The sequence below is a fragment of the Hemiscyllium ocellatum genome, unplaced genomic scaffold, assembly GCF_020745735.1.
Source record: "Hemiscyllium ocellatum isolate sHemOce1 unplaced genomic scaffold, sHemOce1.pat.X.cur. scaffold_1428_pat_ctg1, whole genome shotgun sequence".
Classification (NCBI taxonomy): Eukaryota; Metazoa; Chordata; class Chondrichthyes; order Orectolobiformes; family Hemiscylliidae; genus Hemiscyllium; species Hemiscyllium ocellatum.
In genome coordinates, this window is record NW_026867771.1 from 64,106 (window position 1) to 71,975 (window position 7,870).

The 7,870-nt window shown below is 64.5% G+C and overlaps 1 long non-coding RNA gene across 1 annotated transcript; it reads right to left on the minus strand.

Moving 5' to 3' along the window:
* Window positions 1–3,910: 3,910 nt before the first annotated feature.
* LOC132809922 (uncharacterized) lies at window positions 3,911–7,725 on the minus strand. Its single transcript, XR_009642632.1, has 3 exons — window positions 7,577–7,725; window positions 6,981–7,035; window positions 3,911–4,184 (listed from the first exon to the last, which is right to left on the minus strand). It is a non-coding gene; the product is annotated as an uncharacterized LOC132809922 (long non-coding RNA).
* Window positions 7,726–7,870: the final 145 nt, after the last annotated feature.

The following is a 7,870-nucleotide window of genomic DNA, read 5'->3' on the forward strand; positions in this document are numbered from 1 at the left end:
CCCCGACTCACTGAGGACGGGGCAACGCCCGATCCCGGACGGATCCCCGACTCACTGAGGACGGAGCAACGCCAGATCCCGGGCGCATCCCCGACTCACTGAGGACGCGGCGATGCCAGATCCCGGCCGGATGGTCCGCCCTTCGGCAGCGCGTCACCGGAGATCACCGCCGGCTGGTCCCTCCCGGGTGGATCACCGTTTGACCAGTGACTGATCCCCCGAGGGGCGTCGTGCAGCGACACGGACCGATCCCACAGATTCCGGGTGGGATCTGTCCACTGGTGGGAATAGGGGGAGCAGTGACCCGGAAGCAGAGATCCGGGGGAGGGGAGGGGAGTGGGGGGGACGTCCTACTCCACTCAACGTGACTCCTTCCCCCGACCCCAGGCCTGTCCCCACCGAACCCCTCTCCCACTGACCCCAGTCCCCCTCCCCCTGACCCCAGGCCACTCTCCCCCTGCCCCCAGTCCCCTCTCCCTCTCCCTGACCCCAGACCCCTCCCTCGGTTGCCCTACCATCTCCAAGGCCTGGAGGGTCCCTCGACACGTCTTCAGCAAATCCCGGAGGGTGGCCAGGTCGAGGGAGGATCCGGAGGGATCCACGGGATTAACAGGATCACCCGGCATCAGGAGGGACCTGGAGGGAGAGAGGGAGGGGAGTCAGACCGGGACCCTCCGACAGTGCCTGCTCCCTCTGCACTGACCCTCCGACAGTGCGGCACTCCCTCAGCACTGACCCTCCGACAGTGCCCACTCCCTCAGCACTGACCCTCCGACAGTGCGGCACTCCCTCAGCACTGACCCTCCGACAGTGCCCGCTCCCTCAGCACTGACCCTCCGACAGTGCCCGCTCCCTCAGCGCTGACCCTCCGACAGGGCCCACTCCCTCAGCACTGACCCTCCGACAGTGCGGCACTCCCTCAGCACTGACCCTCCGACAGTGCGGCACTCCCTCAGCACTGACCCTCCGACAGTGCGGCGCTCCCTCAGCACTGACCCTCCGACAGTGCCCACTCCCTCAGCACTGACCCTCCGACAGTGAGGCACTCCCTCAGCACTGACCCTCCGACAGTGCCCACTCCCTCAGCACTGACCCTCCGACAGTGCGGCACTCCCTCAGCACTGACCCTCCGACAGTGAGGCACTCCCTCAGCACTGACCCTCTGACAGGGCCCACTCCCTCAGCACTGACCCTCCGACAGTGCGGCACTCCCTCAGCACTGACCCTCTGACAGTGCCCACTCCCTCAGCACTGACCCTCCGACAGTGAGGCACTCCCTCAGCACTGACCCTCCGACAGTGCCCACTCCCTCTGACAGTGCCCACTCCCTCAGCACTGACCCTCCAACAGTGCCCACTCCCTCAGCACTGACCCTCCGACAGTGCGGCACTCCCTCAGCACTGACCCTCCGACAGTGCGGCACTCCCTCAGCACTGACCCTCTGACAGGGCCCACTCCCTCAGCACTGACCCTCCGACAGTGCGGCACTCCCTCAGCACTGACCCTCTGACAGTGCCCACTCCCTCAGCACTGACCCTCCGACAGTGAGGCACTCCCTCAGCACTGACCCTCCGACAGTGCCCACTCCCTCTGACAGTGCCCACTCCCTCAGCACTGACCCTCCAACAGTGCCCACTCTCTCAGCACTGACCCTCCGACAGTGCGGTGCTCCCTCAGCACTGACCCTCCGACAGTGCCCACTCCCTCAGCGCTGACCCTCCGACAGTGCGGTGCTCCCTCAGCACTGACCCTCCGACAGTGCCCACTCCCTCAGTGCTGACCCTCCGACAGTTCGGCACTCCCTCAGTACTGACCCTCCGACAGGGCCTGCTCCCTCAGCACTGACCCTCCGACAGTGCCCACTCCCTCAGCACTGACCCTCCGACAGTGCGGCACTCCCTCAGCACTGACCCTCCGACAGTGCCCACTCCCTCAGCACTGACCCTCCAACAGTGTTGACTACCTCAGCGCTGACCCTCTGACACTGCCCACTCCCTCAGCACTGACCCTCCGACAGTGCGGCACTCCCTCAGCACTGACCCTCCGACAGGGCCCACTCCCTCAGCACTGACCCTCCGACAGTGCCCGCTCCCTCAGCACTGACCCTCCGACAGTGCGGCCCTCCCTCAGCACTGACCCTCCGACAGGGCCTGCTCCCTCAGCACTGACCCTCCGACAGTGCCCACTCCCTCAGCACTGACCCTCCGACAGTGCGGCACTCCCTCAGCACTGACCCTCCGACAGTGCCCACTCCCTCAGCACTGACCCTCCAACAGTGTTGACTACCTCAGCGCTGACCCTCTGACACTGCCCACTCCCTCAGCACTGACCCTCCGACAGTGCGGCACTCCCTCTGCACTGACCCTCCGACAGGGCCCACTCCCTCAGCACTGACCCTCCGACAGTGCCCGCTCCCTCAGCACTGACCCTCCGACAGTGCGGCACTCCCTCAGCACTGACCCTCCGACAGGGCCCACTCCCTCAGCACTGACCCTCTGACAGTGCCCACTCCCTCAGCACTGACCCTCGGATAGTGCGGCACTCCCTCATCACTGACCCTCCGTCAGTGCGGCGCTCCCTCAGCACTGACCCGCCGACAGTGCCCACTCCCTCAGCGCTGACCCTCCGACTGTGCCCGCTCCCTCAGCGCTGACCCTCCGACAGTGCCCGCTCCCTCAGCGCTGACCCTCCGACAGGGCCCGCTCCCTCAGCGCTGACCCTCCGACAGGGCCCGCTCCCTCAGCGCTGACCCTCCGACAGTGCCCACTCCCTCAGCACTGACCCTCTGGCCGTGCGGCGCTCGCTGGGTGTGAGCCTGGCTGCTGGGCCCTGCTGTGTGGTGGTGGGTGGTTCCTGCTGGGAACACAGACAGCATTGAGAGAGCGGGAGAGGCCGCAGCCTTCACAAAGGGCTCATTCACAATCCCCACCCCACAGCCGGCACGAGGTTCTCAGAGCTGGTCCCACATGGCTTCCATCCCCCCCCCCCCCCTCCCCCTCCACCTCGCTTACTGTGTGTGTCCCGAAACGCAGCCTCTGCCACCTCTGAGATGGAGTGTGTCTGTGTCTGTATCTGTGTGCAGGCGCACGTGTCGCTGTGTGGACATGTGCGAGCACGTGCCTGCGCGTCTGTGCGCGCTCGCATGTTGGTGCGCGTCTCGGTGTGCCCGTACGTGTGTGTTTGTGCGCATGCACGTCATTGTGCGTGTCTGTGCGCGTTTGTGCACGTGCGTCTCTGGGCATGCGCGTGTCTGTGTGGGAATGTCTGTGCACGAGTGTCTGTGTGCATGCGTGTGTGCCCATGTTTGCGTCTGTGTATGCATGTCTTTCTTTGCATGCGTGACTGTGCGTCTGTGTCTCTGTGCATGTTTGTGTGTCTGCATGTCTCTGCGTCCACGCCTGTCTGTGTGCATGCGCGTCAGTGTGTGCGTGTCTGTGCGTGTGCACGCATGTGTCTGTGCAGGTCTGTGTGCATGCGTGTGCGCGCATGTGTGTACCTGTGCGCGTGCGTCTGTGTCACACGCGTGTCTGTGTGCACATGACTGTGCGTGAGTCTGTGTGCGCACCTCTGCATGCTCACGTCGCTCTACGCGCGCGAGTGCATGGCTGTGTGCCCGTGCGTGTGCGTTCGTGAGTGTGTGTTAGTGATTGCATGGATGAGAGAGAGAGAGATTCCCGGCTAGGTAGGGAGACACAGAGAGAGAGAGAGAGACACACGCAGAGAGAGAGAGAGAGACACACGCAGAGAGAGAGAGAGAGAGAGAGACAGACAGAGAGAGAGACAGACAGAGAGAGCGAGCGAGTGAGTGTGTGCTGGGGGGTGGATACGTGAGAGAGAGTGTGTTGGGAGGGGGAGAGACCCTCTCACACCAGCCCCTCGCTGGCGACCAGACACTGACACAGACTCAGACTCGAATCGAAAACGTTTTATTGACCCAGAGCAGATCTCAACACCCTGCAGGTCAGGGCAACGTCAATCCATCGCTCCGCAGGGACTCAGACGTGGGAGGGGGGGGGGGGGGGGGTGTGAGAGAGGGAGGGGAGAGGGCAGGGGAGAGGAGAGGGAGGGAGGGAGAGAGGGGAGAGGAGAGGGAGGGAGGGGAGAGGAGGGTGAGGAGACAGTCGAGGAGGTGTTCCACTGGCGGTTCCTGGGGTCACTCCCATTTCACAGTCTCCTTCGGAACGCTGTCAGGAGAGGACAGAAAGATCCGTCAGGATAGGGAGTCGGGAACTGTGCACGGTGCTCCGAGTGTGGGTCTGACCCAGGGGGATAGGGAGACGGGAACTGTGCACGGTGCTCCGAGTGTGGGTCTGACCCAGGGACAGGGAGACGGGAACTGTGCACGGTGCTCCGAGTGTGGGTCTGACCGAGGGATAGGGAGACGGGAACTGTGCACGGTGCTCCGAGTGTGGGTCTGACCCAGGGATAGGGAGACGGGAACTGTGCACGGTGCTCCGAGTGTGGGCCTGACCCAGGGATAGGGAGACGGGAACTGTGCACGGTGCTCCGAGTGTGGGCCTGACCCAGGGGGATAGGGAGACGGGAACTGTGCACGGTGCTCCGAGTGTGGGTCTGACCCAGGGGGATAGGGAGACGGGAACTGTGCACGGTGCTCCGAGTGTGGGTCTGACCCAGGGATAGGGAGACGGGAACTGTGCACGGTGCTCCGAGTGTGGGTCTGACCCGGGGATAGGGAGACGGGAACTGTGCACGGTGCTCCGAGTGTGGGTCTGACCCAGGGGGATGGGGAGACGGGAACTGTGCACGGTGCTCCGAGTGTGGGTCTGACCCAGACAGAGGGAGACGGGAACTGTGCACGGCGCTCCGAGTGTGGGCCTGACCCAGGGGGATAGGGAGACTGGAACTGTGCACGGTGCTCCGAGTGTGGGTCTGACCCAGGGATAGGGAGACGGGAACTGTGCACGGTGCTCCGAGTGTGGGTCTGACCCAGGGATGGGGAGACGGGAACTGTGCACGGTGCTCCGAGTGTGGGTCTGACCCAGGGACAGGGAGACGGGAACTGTGCACGGTGCTCCGAGTGTGGGTCTGACCCAGGGGATAGGGAGACGGGAACTGTGCACGGTGCTCCGAGTGTGGGTCTGACCCAGGGGGATAGGGAGACGGGAACTGTGCACGGTGCTCCGAGTGTGGGTCTGACCCAGGGGATAGGGAGACGGGAACTGTGCACGGTGCTCCGAGTGTGGGTCTGACCCAGGGATGGGGAGACGGGAACTGTGCACGGTGCTCCGAGTGTGGGTCTGACCCAGGGATAGGGAGACGGGAACTGTGCACGGCGCTCCGAGTGTGGGTCTGACCCAGGGAGATAGGGAGACGGGAACTGTGCACGGTGCTCCGAGTGTGGGTCTGACCCAGGGGGATAGGGAGACGGGAACTGTGCACGGTGCTCCGAGTGTGGGTCTGACCCAGGGGGATAGGGAGACGGGAACTGTGCACGGTGCTCCGAGTGTGGGTCTGACCCAGAGATAGGGAGACGGGAACTGTGCACGGTGCTCCGAGTGTGGGTCTGACCCAGGGATGGGGAGACGGGAACTGTGCACGGTGCTCCGAGTGTGGGTCTGACCCAGGGATGGGGAGACGGGAACTGTGCACGGTGCTCCGAGTGTGGGTCTGACCCAGGGGGATAGGGAGACGGGAACTGTGCACGGTGCTCCGAGTGTGGGTCTGACCGAGGGGGATAGGGAGACGGGAACTGTGCACGGCGCTCCGAGTGTGGGTCTGACCCAGGGATAGGGAGACGGGAACTGTGCACGGTGCTCCGAGTGTGGGTCTGACCCAGGGGGATAGGGAGACGGGAACTGTGCACGGTGCTCCGAGTGTGGGTCTGACCCAGGGGGATAGGGAGACGGGAACTGTGCACGGCGCTCCGAGTGTGGGTCTGACCCAGGGATAGGGAGACGGGAACGTGCACGGTGCTCCGAGTGTGGGTCTGACCCAGGGATAGGGAGACGGGAACTGTGCACGGTGCTCCGAGTGTGGGTCTGACCCAGGGAGATAGGGAGACGGGAACTGTGCACGTGCTCCGAGTGTGGGTCTGACCCAGGGATGGGGAGACGGGAACTGTGCACGGTGCTCCGAGTGTGGGTCTGACCCAGGGAGATAGGGAGACGGGAACTGTGCACGGTGCTCCGAGTGTGGGTCTGACCCAGGGAGATAGGGAGACGGGAACTGTGCACGGTGCTCCGAGTGTGGGTCTGACCCAGGGGGATAGGGAGACGGGAACTGTGCACGGTGCTCCGAGTGTGGGTCTGACCCAGGGATAGGGAGACGGGAACTGTGCACGGTGCTCCGAGTGTGGGTCTGACCGAGGGGGATAGGGAGACGGGAACTGTGCACGGTGCTCCGAGTGTGGGTCTGACCCGGGGATAGGGAGACGGGAACTGTGCACGGTGCTCCGAGTGTGGGTCTGACCCAGGGATGGGGAGACGGGAACTGTGCACGGTGCTCCGAGTGTGGGTCTGACCCAGGGGATAGGGAGACGGGAACTGTGCACGGTGCTCCGAGTGTGGGTCTGACCCAGGGATAGGGAGACGGGAACTGTGCACGGTGCTCCGAGTGTGGGTCTGACCCAGGGATAGGGAGACGGGAACTGTGCACGGTGCTCCGAGTGTGGGTCTGACCCAGGGGGACAGGGAGACGGGAACTGTGCACGGTGCTCCGAGTGTGGGTCTGACCCAGGGGGATAGGGAGACGGGAACTGTGCACGGTGCTCCGAGTGTGGGTCTGACCCAGGGAGATAGGGAGACGGGAACTGTGCACGGTGCTCCGAGTGTGGGTCTGACCCAGGGATAGGGAGACGGGAACTGTGCACGGTGCTCCGAGTGTGGGTCTGACCCAGGGATAGGGAGACGGGAACTGTGCACGGTGCTCCGAGTGTGGGTCTGACCCAGGGGGATAGGGAGACGGGAACTGTGCACGGTGCTCCGAGTGTGGGTCTGACCCAGGGAGAGAGATGTACTGACCTTTGCCCTTGTGTTTCCGGACAGTTTTCCTCTTCTTTGGCCTTGGTGCGGATTTCTGGAAGAGATTCAGGAGAGATTCAAATTCCCAGGGAGCGCCGCACTGTCGGAGGGTCGGTGCTGAGGGAGCGCCGCACTGTCGGAGGGTCGGCGCTGAGGGAGCGCCGCACTGTCGGAGGGTCGGCGCTGAGGGAGCGCCGCACTGTCGGAGGGTCGGCGCTGAGGGAGCGCCGCACTGTCGGAGGGTCGGCGCTGAGGGAGCGCCGCACTGTCGGAGGGTCGGCGCTGAGGGAGCGCCGCACTGTCGGAGGGTCAGCGCTGAGGGAGCGCCGCACTGTCGGAGGGTCAGCGCTGAGGGAGTGGGCACTGTCGGAGGGTCGGCGCTGAGGGAGTGGGCACTGTCGGAGGGTCAGTGCTGAGGGAGCGCCGCACTGTCGGAGGGTCAGTGCTGAGGGAGTGGGCACTGTCGGAGGGTCAGTGCTGAGGGAGGGCCGCACTGTCGGAGGGTCAGTGCTGAGGGAGTGGGCACCGTGGGAGGGTACACTCAGACAGGGACGGGGGTAGTGAGGGAGGGAGAGTGAGCCGATGAGGGTACTCACCGAGTTCCCAGCCCCTCCGGTCAGGACGGAGATGTTCCCGAAATGGGTGAGGGATCCGAGCTGGGAGGTCATCGCCAGGGATCGCCTCCCCTTGTCCCTCCGCGTCTTCGACACATTCAACCGGATCATCATGGATTCCTCATACTGCAGCCTGTCCCGGGGGGAGGTGGGGAGGGGGAGAGAGAGCGCGAGAGAGAGAGGGGGGAGAGAGAGAGAGAGGGGGAAGAGAGAGAGAGAGAGAGAGAGAGAGAGGGGGGAAGAGAGAGAGAGAGAGAGAGAGAGAGAGAGACTGTG